General features: G+C 35.7%; 1 protein-coding gene across 2 annotated transcripts in view; it reads right to left on the bottom strand.

Annotated features, from left to right (window-relative positions):
- Nucleotides 1-19045, bottom strand: part of dach2.L (dachshund family transcription factor 2 L homeolog) — a 332937-nt gene that overhangs the window by 151241 nt on the left and 162651 nt on the right.

The raw sequence follows: 19045 nt of genomic DNA on the forward strand, positions 1-19045 counted from the left end.
GAGCCAATGTCAACATCTCCAATGTAAGAATTAACCATATTTTATTTACATTTTTAAATTGCCTTCCCATGAACTAACTGCAAGGAAAAATAATGAGCTAAAAATACAAGTAAAATTAGATATATATATATATATCTATACATATATATATGCACTTTTTACCCAAGTTTGTTTATAAGGAGAAGCCCTATATATATATATCAGACACATGTTGAATACAAGTGAATATAACCCATTTTGTTTCCAATTCCATTTGATATTATAGCTAAATTATACATGACATGGGTATAAGGTAAATAGAAATGTGTCATACTTCTAATTATTGCGGGGGGCTTTACCCATTTGTTGCTGATCAGAAAGCTTAGCACCTTCAGAACAATAATACATTATCAACAGTGTATATCGCTACATGTACAACAGCTTGATAAATGCATGATACTTGGGAACCCAATAAATGGGCTTCCATTTTTTTCTAAAATGATGTCTGTCTATGATATTGCTCCCAAACTGAGAATAACGTCCAGATCAGCACTTCTTAATACAGTCATAAGGGTCAATTGTGAACCTTTTAGAAAAGGCTTTGGAACAATAACGTCTCCTACTGTGTTACACCGTCTTCTAATTGAAATCTGCAATGTGGGGAATACTTTTATTTCTATACTTGTTCAGTTAAGCTGCTATCTTTGGTATACAATGCACTTTAAAGTCACCAAGGGCTCTGCTAGCAAATAAAAGCTGTATCTCATACTTTTTATAGTTCTCTCTTGCTGAAAGACGGATTGCTTTCAGTGATTGGGGCAGAGCTAACAGTGTTATCCTCACCTGTCAGATGCTCATATTTTTTCAACCAGCCATAAGATGCTCATAATCCCTGCTTTCAAATTTGAATCTATAGCGTAAAACAAATCTAAAAAAAAATGTATATATTTATATGTAGCATTTATCTTTTTCCTATAACCCAATTTGTGCCAGCTCCACTTCCAGCGTAGTCAAGCAATACAATATTTATATCTTCAAATCAACTTTTGTGATGAAGAGTAATATGTCAGTGAATACATCTGGAAGCCCAGATATACTGTGGCTTTACTGACTAACAGCTACTGAGTTCTTGCCAAGCCCTACCGTGTAAATGACCACTTACCACAGTAAAAAGATGTCTATTTGGCTTGTGAGTAAATCTGTAAATTTGCTTTGTATGAAGAACAGCGTGTAATATGTTTTGCTATTTTAACATGAAATGACTGGAAACAAATATAAACCTAAACAGTTATTGCCTCTGAAGGCTCCCTGAGAAACCAGAACCCTGTTCTGCGTACAGTACACATGAAGGGGAAGCTACAAGGTTGTCTAAAATGGTACCATTCTCTATTTATTGTTATAATAAACAATGGAACAATTTCCCCTAAATGAGGAAAAATAGAAGCAAACTACAAAACAGTGTTCATCACAATCAATGGTTTGAGCCTATCATGTTTTGCCAGTTTCAGTGTTTAGTAGCTTAGAGTTTCCTCTAGGAAAACAGGGGTGACAAAATGCATGGACTTGTCTTCAATCCCTTACCATTGTGGGTAATTGGAATCATCTCAAGTATGGCGCAACTGTCATTGTGTTAGATCATGGACAGTCATGTTTTGAGCAGATGTCCCATACATGTCCTGATCTCAACTATCCATGCTGGGAAGTGACAATTTCATACTTCCCCCCTACTTTACCCGACAAAAGGTGCATCTAGTTATCATGATTATTCTTCTGTTGTTGTAAAATGTTCAAATTCATGATATGAAGAGTACAGTGTGCCTTTCTTCCACCCTATGTGTTTATTAGTTTGGGATGTGAAGTGAACGTCCTCTATTGTGACTGTCTTTGGTGGCAGACACAAGCCACTCAATAAGTTGTAAATACGCCCAATAAAAAAGGAAAATACTTTCCCTTTCCGTTGCAATTTAAATAACACAAAAAAGTGTATTGTTTCATCTTTTAGCAAATAGCCCAAGACTTTAGCATAGCATAAAATGTTTTTAACATCAGGCATATTACTGAAATCATTGGTCATCGCAAAAAAACCTAATCCAAAATGAATATAGTTCTTATGCCAAATTATTGTAATATTTGTTAAACACTTAATTTATTGAAAACGACAAGATTATATGCCATGGTGCTCTCATTTCTACCAGTTCATGGTAGACATATATTTGGGGTACATACATTTCATGCAGAACCCCAAATATATTCCCACATAATAACTTCATTGACACTCTACTAGTGTCATACCTAAGAGCTGTAAATAACCACTTATTTATTTTTACCCCCCTGACTTCTATGTTGTTTTGCATAAATACATAAGGCCATCAAGGAAACAACTAAGTCTGTCTGGTCTCTCCACCAGCACCATCTAGGATTTCTGTGGTCCAGTATAATTTATTAGGAATATGTCTTCCAAGGTGATCTCACAGTATCCTTAATCATCTGGATTCCATCAGCTTCATTTTGCAACAAAGAAAAGTAACATAAGCTAAAAGTACATTTTTTGTTCACTAAATACTTTAAAGGCAGGTTCCTGAAATAGGTCATTCAAGTCATTTTACTTATGCAGCATTGATTGATAGAAAAGAATAAAGCCCTTGGGCGTGCAAGGTGGAACTGTTCAAGAAAACAATGTGTAGTCTCTCTGTATTACTGAGTATACTGATTAAATGTCCAACATCATTATGAGATAGATCTGCTCAGCACTCACTTAAATCGCCGTCTACCTTTGCGATGTGCAAGCACATTACTTTCGTCTGACTCAACTGCCATTGAATAGTAAAATCAGACTGAATAACACAGGCTATCAGGATGTTTATAACTACAGGCCAAATACAAATTAGGATTACAGCAGAACTGGGTAATCCTTAAAACTCTAACACATTCATAAACAGCTCTACTTCTATTTCAGGCAGTGAAAATGCAGTGTTTGCCATCACATACAGTTCAATATAATATAGGAATACACCGAATCCACTATTTTGGATTCAGCCTTCATGAAGGATTCGGCCGAATACCGAACCGAATCAAAATTTGCATATGCAAATTAGAGGTGGGAAGGGGAAAACATCTTTTACTTCCTTGTTTTGTGACGTAAAGTCACGTGATTTCCCTCTCCGACCCTAATTTGCATATGCAAATTAGGATTCGGATTCAGTTTGGCTGGGCAGAAGGATTCGGCCAAATCCGAATCCTGCTGAAAAAGGCCGAATCCTGGCCGAATCCCGAACAGAATCCTGGATTCAGTGCATACCTAATATAACTAACTGGACAAACTGGACTCCACAACTGAGGATTCCTTCCTTTGAACAGAGTAACCTTAGGGCTGATATGTGTATATATATATATATGGAAAAATACAAGATTCCTCTGCACTCAACCCATTATCAATATATTTAAGACAGACATTTTGTGCATACTGCTACTGAAAAATGCCTTACCCTTTAAACAAAACAGGGATTGTTTGTCCATATATTGCAATATATTTAAGCTGGCCAACTACGTCAAAGTCATCCCATATCTGGCCAGTCCTACACTTAATTTTCATCTGATTCATTAAGAATTCTATTGCTTCATTATACATTTTACAAAGGGATATATATATAAGCCAGCCAAGCATACTCACTGATATAAAACTACCCCAACATGTCCTGTCCTTGTCCAGAATTGCTGTTAACCCAATTAACCATAGATGCAACACGGGCATAGTAAAAATTTATTCTAAGAGTAAAGTGTCATACATCTATAAAACATATACCGTATATGGTTTATTTCACATCTTCTCATACAAACTGTTCTAACCAATGCTTTATTGTGTAACAGGGAGATGGTCAGGGCTGCCATCAGAATATTTAGGATAGCAACTTAAGAACATCTAAGCTCCTATTAAAAATGATCAATATTCAGGTATTTAGCTCTCCTTACATTGATTATTCAAGAACTGGGGACATGGGGTAAGCAAATGAAGCTGATTTCACCAGTTACTGATATTAAGATCTCTGGCTATCTCCGCTTACTGTTTCTGGACTGCTCTATGGCCACAAAGGTGCTCCCCTGCCCTAACTTGTATGTCAATCAGACAGGAGGGGACACCAATGTGTCCTCCTTTCCTTCACCCCTCATGAACAAAATACTGCTGAACCAAGCAAAGGTGTTTGCATAGGGTGAACTAACCAAACCGCAGGTTGCAACTTGCAAAAAGCATGGCGGACTTCACCCTTTAATTTTTTTGCATTTTGCACCCTGCACTTAGTAAATGAGCCCCTGTAATTCCATCATGGGACCCAAGTAGAGATTTTTTATAGAATGTAATTCTTACCTCCTTTAAATTAATATTGTCTAATGCAGAACTGTATTAAGGGGATCATGGGGACCTGCTCTAATCAGCATGGGGACAAAATCTAATTAAGAATTGTTGCTTTAAATTATAAGAGTGACTGGGTTTACAGCTAGGCAAAGTAGTGAAAAAGTCTAGTTAAGCTAGATGCCCAAAAGCAATCTGCAGCCTATAAACAACCCATTAGCATTTGGTAAAAATCAGCACATATAAGGTGCAGATTTTGCATTAAGAAAAACTTTTCTTATTAGTAGTAGTTTACAGAATACTGAATATATCTTTGAAAATAGTGAAAAATCAGCTTTCATTGCTAAAGGTCCCCATATATCCAAAGATTTTTCTTTGGTGAACGACTGATTTTAGCGAAATCCGACCAATCCGTCAAATTATCGTGAAGTTAGTGGGATTCGAACGATCGTACATATTACGGTTTTTCGTCCATCTGTCAGAAAATTGATCGGCCAGGTTAAAAAAAAATTATCGGTCCCAGTGCAATCTATCTATGTTTGCAGGGCCAAGCAGGCAGCTACCCTTCAGTTTTCCCGGCAATATCGCCTGAAATGATCTTTTTAGTTGATGGACAAATCGTACATTTAAACGATCGTTTTGAGATAATCGTGGTCTGACGATAATGAAAAGATATTTTAAAGATCTTTACATCTATGGCCAGCTTAAGACATTATTCACAGTAAGATCTCACACAAGTCAAACCATTGTTGCATTACAGCAAGACTGTAGCTTCATTCATTTTACCTTATTCGCATAAAAAGAGAAGCAGTCGGTGGCTTCAAGCTGAGGGTCAGGCAGATATTATGGAAGTAGCCCAGGACCCAGGGGAAGTTTTAAATACATGCTTCCCTATTGCCAAGTTCTGTGTTGTGTACAAATGAATTGTACAGAATGTGTTTGTTTGTAATTCCTTAAGCACCCCTACACAACTGCCTCGTGCCAGTAGCATCTTTGCAGCTTATGTATGAGAGTTTAAAGGCCCACACAGACTAGTTGCCGTGTATTATTTCAACCAAATGAGGGAGGCCCCATGCAGGATGTCACAGTCCTCCAGCACTACAAGAATCTGCCTAAGAATAAGGTGTGCAAGTGTTATATCAATATTATTACAGGCAACATGGTCCTCTTCTCTTAAGACTGCATTATACAGCATGTTGCACTCAATCCCAATCATTTATAGGTAGACCATATTCAAACCATGACCTAGATCTTGACATCCTCTGTTAAAGGTCTAGTTTAACAACAAGAGAAATAACTCCCAATACTCTGTATAATTTCTACAGAACTATCCAAGTAAATGTCACCGTACAAAAAGCCTAGAAAATCACTTCTTCATAATTATGCTCTCTGTACCCTCATTCCCAAAAAGCAACTGGTAATGTAATTACTGGCTGGAAAAGTGTGTAATGATATATGCTATGGGCTTGAATAGGAAGCGCAATCACAATTTAAGTACATGAGTCTAATACCTATTATGCCAGGCTGAATTGATTTACGCTTTGTATTTAGCGAATATTGCGATTGTAATTTATGGCGTGCTACAGCATATAAGAGTTTAATCCAATATAGCCTTGCTCCTATTCATTATCTACAGAGATGTTACTTTGAAAATTAGATTACTTTTTAAGGATACTCATTCTGTAGCAATGTGTTACTCTGTATGCAAATGCATAGACATTTTAGCATCATGGCTATAGAAAACATATTGCAGCGTCCAAAGGGCAAAATCCCATGGTGTATACATAAGGCAACAAAACGGTAAGAATAAATATAATGACAAAAAACTTGAATCCATAATTCTACCTGAACTGATACCTAACTGTAGTTATAAAATAATATATAGATCTTTGACAGTAAACCCTGATAGCCCTGCATTCCCTATCAACAAATATTCCCTTCTATAAGTAAGTGAAAATGGAAACCACCATCTTCTCATAGAGGAGTTTAGTTACAGTACCCTCAATAACTTCAAGTATTTGTGTAGCAAACATAGCCTGTTCTTCCCTTAGCTTCCACATACTGTACAGTATCAATACCTATTATTTTTACGAGTAACGTGAACACTTTTAGAACTTTGGATAACAATACAAACAGCTATTAGCATCTGCAAGCTTGAGACAGCAGTTAGCACAGGTTGGAAGTAACATCTTTCAATCTAGAGCAACAAACTTAAAGGGGTTATCAATCAAGCCACAATGCCGTCCCACAACATCCCCTAGTTTTCTATAGAAGTTGTCGAAAAACATAATTAGCAAGAAAATTAACCGGAGAGAATTCTACTTTTCAAAAACATCATTATAAATGCAAAAGACCTGACCAATGAGAATGCTGATTCCCAGCTCCATGTCAGGCATCTTGCTGTTATCTTACATATAGAGATAATGATGGAATTTTCTTTTCTTCATTATATTACACTAGAATCAAACAGACTGTTTGGTGCTTGTAACCTGTGCTTTAAGCTTCCAACTCCAGTTGAAAAGAACATGGAGACACATTGATACAGTTCAACTGGTATTCTCATTAGAGGATTTTTTTGCATTTTAATGCAGTTGCTGGCTGTGGAGATTTGGGGAAAAGTTTTGGAAAAGATCTAATGTGCAATATTGCTTTAAGAATACAGCCCTGATGTTGCTGGACTACATGCCGGCAGTAAGGTTTACTACCCTTTTAACGGTGAAGCTGGAATGAATGCAAAAATAGAAAAACAAATCCCAATGAAAACAGATGTTTCTGCAGTTTAGTTAGAGAGGCATACAATGGAATAGTCAGATGTCAAAGTAAACCTCAGCAGAGATTTGATCGCTACTTCAGGTCCGTGACTTGTTGGGCAAGTCCAATGAAACTGAGACATAACCACTACCATAAACTGGATATGATGAACACTACAGCTACAGTGCAAGCTTTTGTGACAATGTTGCAGTCAAAAATGTTTTAACTATAAAATAATGTACACACTAAATCACTGTACAGCCATTTTCCCAGATCTAAATAGGTAATATTAAATAGAGAATCAAATGTAGAAACATTAATGCCACATTTTACTCAAAACATATGCTCCCTGTACCCACTGTACACTGAATGCTGTCATGCATTTGAAATCTGTCACACTAAATGATATGCAATAAAACAATATACACTTGCCCAGCCCTAAGCCTGGGGTGAGACAGTGGACTCTCTCTCCAGCAACAGAGGGTTGCCATAATACACTGGGGAATGCTGCCAGCAATAATCTTCATACAGAAGTTTAGTATCTGGATCAACAGTCAATTTTCTATAGAAGTCAAGGGGATCTGTGCTGATCAAATTGGACCTTTTTTAACCATTCAGACTATTAGAGGTTTTTGGGGTTTTTTTCGCTAGTAATTGTCCGAAAAACACACATTATTAGAAGTTTTACAGGTTTTCTTATTTTTTAGCACATCGAGCAACTACCATTATAATCATTGAGATATGGAATACATATATTGATACTTGGTTCTGGAAAGTCCGTCTTTGACTTAATCACCAGCAATTTCCCAAACAGTATCAGAGGGGGCCACACGGGACCCCCCTACTGTTGGCAAAGTAATCAGCTCACGTTGAAAGGTCCGTGATTTCAGCTTTTCAATATGGCTTAAAACATTGATTGAGTAACTGATCTCTACAATATGCTACTCTCCAGGACACAGCTAATCATGTCATTATTGTTTAATTGCACACTGATTGTTTGTTGATGTTTTTTTAAGTCTTTGTTTAATTAAGTTTTTTTTTGTATCTCGTAATTTAAATGAACTACTTCTTTTTACTAGCCCCTTTTAGTTTGTTAAGCAACCGTAATTAACATTAACATTTAAGTGTATGTAAAGTATAAATATATGCTCTGTAAAATAGCTATGAATAAAACAAGGTACGTAACAAGCAGATATCATACGCCCAGTGTTGCTACAAATTAAATCAAAGTGTAGGAATAGAAAAAACTTCATGCCTATGTGCAGTGATTATAAAAGTAGAAATGTTTATTAGCTAATTGTTAGAGTTATGGTGCTTTCCCTATTTTATCAATAATCTATTGGGTGTTTATAATCAATTCTACTATGTATTTCACTTTTCAAAAGGAGTGAGCTGTCATTTGCATATTTACAAATTGGTGTTGTAAAATACTGCAGAACCTTGGGGCAGGCCCGGATTCCAGCCTACCCCTAGGCCATTGGGTCCTAGGGCTAGGCACCCTTGTTGAGAAACCCATTATCCATTATCCAGAAAGCTCTGAATTATGTAAAGGCCATCTCCAATATACTCCATTATAAGAAAATAATTCAAATTTTTAAAAGTATTTCTTTTTTTTCTTGAACTTGATCCAAACTAATATATAAGTAGACACAGTATGGAGATCCAAATTAAGAAAAGATCCTTTATTTGGAAAATCCCAGGTCCTGCTCATTCTAGATAACAGGTCCCATACCTGTAATTTTTCTTTGGTTGAGAACAAAAATGTATATAGGAAGTGTATAGATATGAGAATTATTGCTTCTCCAAACCAGCTAGAAAAGATTAAAGTATAAGCCTTTGTTTTATTTTGCTTGCTCACTCACCTGTATGTATGTACACCTATAATTCATATTCTTTACTTATATACATAGTACTGTATATTTGCATTACATTAATGGTATAGACAGAGGGAAGAGCCAATGCAGTAAATACAATACAGTTACAAATTTTAAAGAGGTTGTTCACCTTAAAATTAACTTTTAAATGAGAGACTGATCACTGATGAATAAGAGTGGGCAAGAATATTAAAACAAATAATAGAAAGTATTTAGACATCTTTGTGTCCAACACAGTCAGTCCCAACAACTCTACACTCTGAGTTGTAGCCAGAGAAAATAGAATGGAAGTGTAATTTACGACTGCAATTGCATTTATTAAAAGGTAGTTGCGTAAACATGAGCTCTTTGCACTTTGGTACCGTAAATATTATGTGGAAACAATAATACTGATTTTATTGTGTAAATGTCATTTGTTTCATCAAACAATAGCACATGTGTTAGCTTCAGATTTCAGCCACAAAAGTGATAGGGTGGGACAATAATTTTCAACCGAAGGGCCTGACTATGATATTGTATGCGAGCCTATAGGTGAATATTGTGCAATCTATTTACATTGCAGGTGGTCAGTTTGCTTTGTAGATAACTTGGTACATTTGTTCTAACCCAGAAAAACCATCTGAGATGTGGAAAGAAGCATGCAGTCAGGCTGGAGCTGGTAACTGCTTCTTAAATGTATCACTGGTTGGTCCTTGTGTTAGTTGGGGTTCTTTCTACTTCCTGTTCTATTATAGAAATACTGTTGTGATGTGTAGCAAGTTACAAATACAATTCTATGAGATTAAAACCAATATATAAAATAGGTTTAAAACAACACAGTGCCTATGATATTAATTCAACACACATCAAGCACCCCAAGAATTAAAGAAGCAATACCCTCACAAATCCATTTTCATACTGGTTTCATGATTGTACTCTCAAAGCACAACCTCATTTCTGCCCAAGAAGAATCATAAAAATAAAGATTTTGATGTGTATTGATTTGGCCTTAATGGTTGCTTGAGTGATTCATTCCATTACACTTGACTTATTCCATCTCTGGGAATCATCCAAGTAATAATTAGTAATATAATATGCACCAAACAGCTCAAAGTCAGAACAGAAGACATGTTTTATTATAACAGATAAAAAGTAAAATTTGGATTATTTGGATAAAAGTCTATGGGAGAGGATCTTTCAGTAATTTGGAGCTTTCTGGATAATATATATATATATATATATATATATATATATTTATATATATATATATATATATATATATATATATATATATATATATATATGATATTTCTCATTGTAACTGTTCATGGTCACCTGTTGTGTGCAAATGCTAAGGAAACATATGCTTACCATATTGAATAATTGAATTAAAGGCCTATTATATCTTCATTCTAATGCAGGTATTGAAAGGTAAGCATTTCGTTATTTCTTTTTTTCTTTGAAAGTGCAACTAACTCACCTTGCCGTGTTGGTCTTAGCTAAGCTGCCATTGGGATTTGCATGCAAAGCCACACAACCATCCTTAGTATTTTGATCCATTGTGTAACTTTTCAGTGTACATTAAACTTTTGACATATCTGCTGGTTTATATTCTCTGCACCTCTAGTTAATTGATCTGGAGAAGTAAATTTTGCTGCATTATTTTTAAGAGAAGAGAAAGGGAAAAGAAAAGCTACTTTTACAAATAACTTTAAAAACAAATATCTTTAGGGAGTTATTTATCAAAAGGTTGAATTTTAGACTTCTTTATACCTCGAATTAACTCAAATAAACTCACAACTGGAATGGTTTCTAATTTAAGAAAAAAAAAGTTGTTAACCAGAAAACTCAAATTTTTTGCGGGAAAAAACTCGAATTACTCAAATTGTTCAAGTTTTCAGACAAAACCCTCTGAAAAAACTTCATCATGCAGGCTATTAACATCTCCAAATGGTTCAGGAAACCTCCCATTGACTTTTACATGACCTCGACAGGTTTTAGATGGTCTATTTTTGGATTCAAGCTATTTCCAGAGTCAGGGTATAATAAATCTCAAAAAAAAAAAAATTTAAACCCGAAAATGGGATTTATGACCAGTAAAAATAACCTTGAAAACTCGAATTTTCTTGGAAAACACAACTTGAGCCTTAATAAATAACCCCCTAAATGTTTAATAGAAAGTTGAAAGAAGAACTTTTTTTCTATTATCCAAGAAACTGTTTTCAGGTGGAGTTCTTAATGCAGGAATTCAAATAAGCTGAAATTATGTTGGCCAATTACTGTCAAATATCAAAATGCAAATAAGTATTCCAAGGCTTAATCTTAATGCAGTGGTTTCAGCAGTTGGCTAAGCACTACAATTAGAGGCGCAGTGCATACCTAGTTGCAAGAAATCTAAGATACGGCAGACAGCCAGTAACTGACATATATTATCAAAAAAGTGTAAGACAGGATTGTGCTTTTACCCTTGTTGAACTGAGATTATTATACCCTTTCAGTGTCAAATGTAGAATGGGAATCATGTGAATGATGTATAATGTCTTTAAAGCACTGTGAAATATGCTAGTGCTATATAAATAAAAAATAATAATAATGAAGCTGAAAACTACAAGCCACATTAATGAGCAAAGAATTTGTTAATGAGCTGCATACATAGGGCACGAGAACCCTTGCTGCACCAATATATAATACATGGTTATGTCTCTGGATATGCTGGACTGTCCCTTCTCATGTACTCTATAGACAGGCTGATGCTTATTAGAATTTTACAAGATAAACAGCAGTTGAACAGATTAAGGCAAGGAATAGGGTAATTATTATTGGGCCATCTTTACATGTGTTTAATAGAGAAAAATAAATGCATTTCTTAAACATCTAACAGGATGTAAGTTATAAAACAAAACATTTTTCATAAATGTATATATAATAGAGGGTAAACAAAGTGTTTTGAGTATTTAAACTGATAGAAATACTCAAAATATATAATAATAATAGTCATACTCAACAGTGAAGAAAGGCTTTATATAGTGAATTTCAAGGTGTTATCGAAGCTACCCAAAAGTGTTTATGTTTTCATGTTCTGCCTATTGAAGGCATATCGTAACAAGCAAACTGTCCAGTGGAATACTTTTACATATTAAATTCTTGCTCTGTAATTGTCTGGCTCTTCCTAGTAAAAACATATTCTGCTTATTTTTAAAACAATTCAGTTTTAAATTCCATTATAGGCAAATCAAGATCTCTTTTCATTTGGCATTTATTACTGCACTTTCAGCATGCCAAGAGTAGTTAAACTCTACTTGACCTTAAAAATAGCTAAAGAAGAAATAAAAAAAACCTGCATGAAAAACCAACTGACGGCACTAATGGTAAGAAAACTTGTCACTGGTGTAAGTAGTGTTACCAGAGCGCATTGTATGACTAACAGGATCAAAGGCCACAAACAGCAGTACAGGAGCTTGGGGGGGAATAGGATCAGCCATGCACAGGGTGCAATTAGCATCAGCGGCTTGTGAAGATGTCAAGCTGATAATCTTTATATCCTGAATGGTTAACGTTCTTTCAAGGAAAATATTTGAGGATAACAGTTATTTTGGAAGAACATAGACCAGAACTTCTAATTCCTGTAAACTTCTTCTTCTCATATTTTTGCAAGTTATATTTCTGTATACGGAGTATGTTGATAATTCTGAAATGTTAACTTACCATTTCCATGTAGGAACACCCTGATTTCAGTTTGGTACACCCAATATTACTTATATTGAACAAATATAGGTCTCAATAAATTAAGAAGATTTGATTACAGGTTTATATATATATATATGTGTATATGTGTGGGAAGGGGGTGCAGTACAGCGAAAAGGGGCAAATAGCCTGAAGCCCAACCATTTTGAGATTTAATTGGTGTGAGCCAAATAACTATACTGGAAATTCCTGGAAAAGAGAGGAGAATGTTGGCCATGGCCATGTTTTCATATAAACATGACCATGGTATAAGCTAAGGGGCAGCCTAAGCAAAGTTTCGCCAAATTTGGGGGCCTAAGTGCAAAAAGTCTGAAGAAATCTGGATCAGAGGGAATTCATGCTTAAAGGCTTAAATGTTCCATTAGCAACATCAGATATTGCTGGCTTACTAAGTGGTTGATAGAGGGCCTGGAATATTGCCTTTCTTGTATGTTTTGGTGCTAAATAAACTTCTGCTGCACTTAAACATTTCAGTGTGCTGCTGGTATTGATTATGCATTTGGTTTATGACACATGTGCTCTCCACTTCTGGGACATGAAATATAGTTAAAATTTTTAACTATTGTTATTAACACAAATGTATGTATACAGTCATATGAAAAAGTTTGCGAAACCCTCTCAGCCTGCATAATAATTTACTCCACTTTCAACAAAAAAGATAACAGTGGTATGTCTTTCATTTCCCAGGAACATCTCAGTACTGGGGTGTTTTCTGAACAAAAATTTTTAGTGAAGCATTATTCAGTTGTATTGAATTAAATCAAATGTGAAAAACTGGCTTTGGGTACCCTTGTAATTTTGATAATTTGAATGCATGTAACTGCTCAATACTGATTATGGCAACACCAAATTGGTTGGATAAGCTTGTTAAGCCTTCAACTTCATAGGCAGGTATGTCCAATCATGAAAAAAAGTACTTAAGGTGGCCAATTGCAAGTTGTGCTTCTGTTTGACTCTCCTCTGAAGAGTGATGGCATGGGATCCTCAAAGCAACTCTCAAATGATCTTAAAACAAATATTGTTGAGTATCATGGTTTAGATGAAGGCTACAAAAAGCTATCTCAGAGGTTTAAACTGTCAGTTCCAACTGTAAGGAATGTAATCAGGAAATGGAAGGCCACAGGCACAGTTGCTGTAAAACCCAGGTCAGGCAAGCCAAGAAAAATACAGGAGCGGCATATGCGGAGGATTGGGAGAATGGTTACAGACAACCCAAAGATCACCTCCAAAGACCTGCAAAAACATCTTGCTGCAGATGGTGTATCTGTACATCGTTCTGCAATTCATGGCAATTTGCACAAAGAACATCTGTATGGCAGGGTGATGAGAAAGAAGCCCTTTCTGCACTCAAGCCACAGTCATTATTCTGGAATGGCCATCGCAGGCCCCCGACTTGAATATCATCGAAAATCTTCTGCAGTGCTGTATAATTGAGAACTAAGGCACTAAAAAGTAGGGATCATATCCTCAAAATAATTACCACGTATTTCAAAATCACTGAAAAGCTGACGGTTTTGTGCACTATAACTTCTAACTATAGAAGGTCTGCAGGTCATGTTAATTTGAAGATTGTGACCATTTAAAAGCAGAAACTTGTTTCTTAAACAATGTAACATGCATTAATTCATTTGGGCCTTTTGATAAGTTATTAAGACCATCATTAAACCAAGGCAAAATATACAAACCCAGTGGGGAAATTCCATATAAAAAAAGATCTAGGGTCACATACAACATCCCTTTAGGTATTTTCTAGAAATGCAAAGTGCTTATCCCACAAGTACCTGTGTGCATTAGATTCTGCTTTGAATGCAGCGCTAAAATCAAACATCTGCTAAATATTTCACTCCCTACTCTAGATAACACAAGGAATTACAAATAAAACAAATCCTGTGATGTGACACTGACTGAGGGAGTTGTCTGCTTATTGTAAGATTTTATTCCCTCTTGGTGGAGCTTTGTTCTGTGGTCTCCACTGGCATCTATCACAAAGCTCATCATGTTGCGCAGCTGACAGTTTTCACCCCCTCTACTTCTCCTTGGGGTATCCCGTAGAACAAATCACTTTATACTCTACATACAAAATGCAGATATATACAAGGTCAAAAATATTGTTTTTTAACATTAGAAGTGAGCACTGTGTTTTCAGCTGGAATATTCTAGACATGAAGAAGAGACACAAAGCATGCAGCCTGTACAACTTCAAGAAGGCTCTTATAATACAGAAATCAACCAAACAGGTTACTGTTAGAGCTTGAATATACAGGCAGTACAGATGTAAAACTGTTCTGAGAAGTACAATAAAGCATTGGTGCAGATGTTAGATGATTTCTCTTCTGTTCAGAGGATGGATAGGCCAAGGTATTCTTATCCTCAGTCAGTACTGAAATCTTCTACTGTATTAGTAGGTATTCATAAGGAATTTGTAACAAAAAGTCAAAAAGTTTGCATTGGTTCTGGTAATTTATGACTAATTGCCCCCAAGGCATGAAAAGCGTAAGGCTACATTTTTGAGATTTTTTTTTTGTTAAATAAATTACTTTAAATCAAGTATTGGAGTGAATTTTGGTTTGTGTCAGCCTACTACCAAGTACAAGTGTGCTAATTGCCTCCCCAAGCTGAAGGTCTGGGGCTTGAGCACCTGGACTCCCCATTAATATTTGTAAGTTAACCTTGTTTTCCACTATGATCAACATTGGATGCCTCCTCTAAAAATTGTTTATTGGTTCTGGTAAGCCAAAGCAACCAAATGTTCATTTCAGCCAGTAAATGCTACCTGCTTATTGTTTGCTGTGGGTTGCTAGACCTGGTGCAAACTTTGTGAGTTTTATTATTCTACCTCAATTTATTTAATTGTTGCAACCACCTCACTTGAAGGGATCTTTTCATTACCATAAATAAACTAAATGTTAATATAATGTGTTGATTCTGTCCCTCTGTGATTCTATATTCTGTTAACTCATACTGTTTCTCATGCCAACTGACTTGTCCAGACCTTTTTTTGTCATTTAAAATTGTCATTCCCTTTGCTGAGTTTTTTTCATTCTTCTGTTCATTAATTGTCCCATTAATATTATATAAAAAAATAAAAAATTACCGTATACCATAACAAGATTGTTTAAGGCAAAACGAATTTCTACACTCGTGCAACTATGCCTGCTACTTACTATTTATTTTTTCACTTACCAGTTTTTGAAGTCACTGGTTAGCACTGAGCTTTCTTGTGAGTTATTGTTGAGTTACAGGCCAATCCAGATTTGCATAAATATATACAAAGGAATAGACCCTGTAATGACATTTTGGTTATCCTATCCTATATAAACCTTTATGGCTTCATTGCCTTGCTGTGGCTAAAGGGAAATGACCAGAGAACTCAATACTGGCAAACCCTGAAGTTGTTGGCTCTTGTTATTGTTTGAGTAGAACTTTAAACTGGAAGGTCTCATCAGTAAGAGTGAGAAAAAACTTCACAAAAAACACCCATTAACTTTAATGCAATAGACAATTGCACTTTGGCACTTTGTTTAGCATCCAATGACGAAAACAAAAGCTTACTATTTTCTTTCCATCTCCAGATGCGGGTCTATTGTTTCTTTATCTTTCCGACTTCCATTAAGTGAGTTTAATGCATTTGGAGTGAGAAAAAAATGCCTATTCACTTCAATTCATTTGGAGTGAGAAAAAAACTTGCCCATAGACTCTACTTTTTGGAGTGAGAAAAAAACTTGCCCATAGACTCTACTTTATTTGGCTACAAATAATTTGCCACGAAAAATTAGCAACAAAAAAAGTCATCACTACTCATCAGCAAAGCCTTCATACCTCTTGTTCAGCTTTTCTTTATATGGTTATAATATACTGTACAGAACTGTAGGTAATAATGGAACCAAATCAATAAATTCCTTGTGTTCTTAAATTAATTTTTATTAGATAAAATCATTTTGCATATCTGCTGCCTGTTCCAAGTGTCCTTGTTCAGGAAGATTATTAACTTCTCAAAAGATCTTTTTCAATAAGCTTCCAATGTGACTTCTAACACTGCAAACAGTTTGGTTGTGTGTTTTATTTAGCAAATAGCTATTGTGGAGCTTGAATCCCAGGATTGTGGGAATTGTCCTAGCTATCATGGTCTTTGGATAATTCATGGCTTATTCATTTTTTTAAGAAGGGGATCTGACAAAAAGTTATTGTGAGGAATAAAGAAATAGATGGTTGTTTTGTTTAATTAATGGCACTACTTGGTTCACCAGTGGCTAAGAAAACACATTAGAAAACACTTTAATTAATTCTGGTCAAACTCTCCGAAAGATTACAAAAAGTGCTAAAGAGAAGAAAATGTTCAATATCCTTTGCGCCAACTTTCCTCGCAATAGACAATTACATTTTCTTTTAATTCAGGCACTTTGTTTAGCATCCAATGAAGAAAACAAAAGCTTCTTATTCCCTTTCCATCTCCAGATGCAGGTCTATTGTTCCTTTATCTTTCTGTCTTCCATTAAGTCACTGTATTTAACCTAAACTATTAATTTACCTCTCATATACAGCATATTATGAGTTGCCTTTAACAGAATTGTCGCACCTTCAGAGTGCAAACTGTCTGACAGCTCCCATTAGCTAGCTACAATTCCATGAACATTTAACGTGTTTCGCTGTACAATTGTACACATTATAATTTACAAATTAAATACGCTGCATTTTCACCTAAGGTCTGTTGCCAAGAAAAATGTGTGTACAAAAAATTCTTTGCATCTTTTCATAAAAAAAGATAATTACAAATGTTCACGTTGTATAAAGGAAAAAAGCAATAAGGAGGAGGAGGGGGAGAAGTTACAATAAGGCACCTGTTCTCCTCTTTCTCCTGGAGTTTGATGAGAGGAGAGGAATCCAAGAGACAAAGCAATGCAATTTATTTCTCAACAACAACATGCCAGTGAAAAAGCATGACACACATACTTGGCAAATTGAAAAACACAGAGATTAAGCAGACATAGGGCTACATTTTTAACCTCTAATCTTTAATCAGGATTTCTGAATGCTGTATAGCTGTATCAAAGCCACTGACAGGTAACGTGAGGAGCCCCTATTTCTTTGTTATATTTGTAAAAGTATTGCAGCAAAGAACAAAGTGACCACTGCCTCCCTTCTTTGGGTAATGTTAAGTGAGTAAAACCAGAAAATGTTACACTTGAGATCCAAGCATCTTCTCCTGAAGACCCAAACTTACAGATGCAGTCAGGTCATAAAGCCTTGTGGCAATGGTATTTTGTGGGAAATTACTTTTCCTGGGGGTGGAAACCCAAAAATTGAATTGAGAATCACCCTTGGTAAAACTGTCCTTTAGTGTAACTGTCACATTTAGGGTAGGACTATACGGATGTTTTCATCGCGATTTGACGCGCTGCGACAAATCGCATGCAACGAAAATAATGTAAGTGAATGTATTGTCGGATGAAGTCGCAGTGTTGAACCAACACGACTGTCAGATGAAGATGCAGATGCATACGCAGCGTGCAGCGTCTGCATCCGACAGTCCTGTTGTGTCGGATCACGCCGAAAACGTCCGTGCAGTCCTACCCTAAATGTGATTATACAGAGGACAGCTTTACTTGCAGTTATTCATATAGAACACATTTCAAAGATATTTTCAGACGTAATGTCACACCCAGGGAGCATGAGGTCCATAGTTCTAAAGCATTAACTGAGAGCAAACATTTGTGTTAATGTAATAAAAGGTGCAAAGTTTGTGCAAAGTATACTAAACCCTAGCAACCAACAAGATCTTTGTTTTCAAAAAGCAGACTGGCAAATACTACCGGCTTATTGGTTGCATTATTTACTATAACGACTGGAACGTAATGTTGTCATATTACCCTTTCTAGTTCGAATACACAAGTTTAGTATACAAAAATACTGCTACCCAAAACCTGGCTACCAACAACACTAGGCTATGTTATGAGCACAGCATCTTTTCTACTGATATTTGTGGATAAATAAAACTTAAACAAGTGATGCCTGAGCAGCTGCACCATTAATGACAGGAGAAGGCATCTTATTGTAGTTTAATGACCACAGTCTATAAGCTCTGATAGTTTGTCTTATAGAAGAGATGTTCACGTTGATAATTCTGAGCATTTATTTATCTTTTTAAATTATATTTATTTAAACATCCCTGATTCTGTATCGCTGCATGCACAAACCATAGCACGTATTTAGCACGCTGGTACAACTGCATTTTGCCCCCAGTTCCCAGCATAGACATTGTCTAGAAAGTAGCTAATGTGTGTGAATGGAATATTTGGGTTGGTTTGTAACTAGAGAAGCAACACATAAAAATACATATTTTAGAAAATGCGTGCAATTATAGCTGCTTCAA

Source organism: Xenopus laevis, chromosome 8L (assembly GCF_017654675.1).
Source record: "Xenopus laevis strain J_2021 chromosome 8L, Xenopus_laevis_v10.1, whole genome shotgun sequence".
NCBI classification, from domain to species: domain Eukaryota; kingdom Metazoa; phylum Chordata; class Amphibia; order Anura; family Pipidae; genus Xenopus; species Xenopus laevis.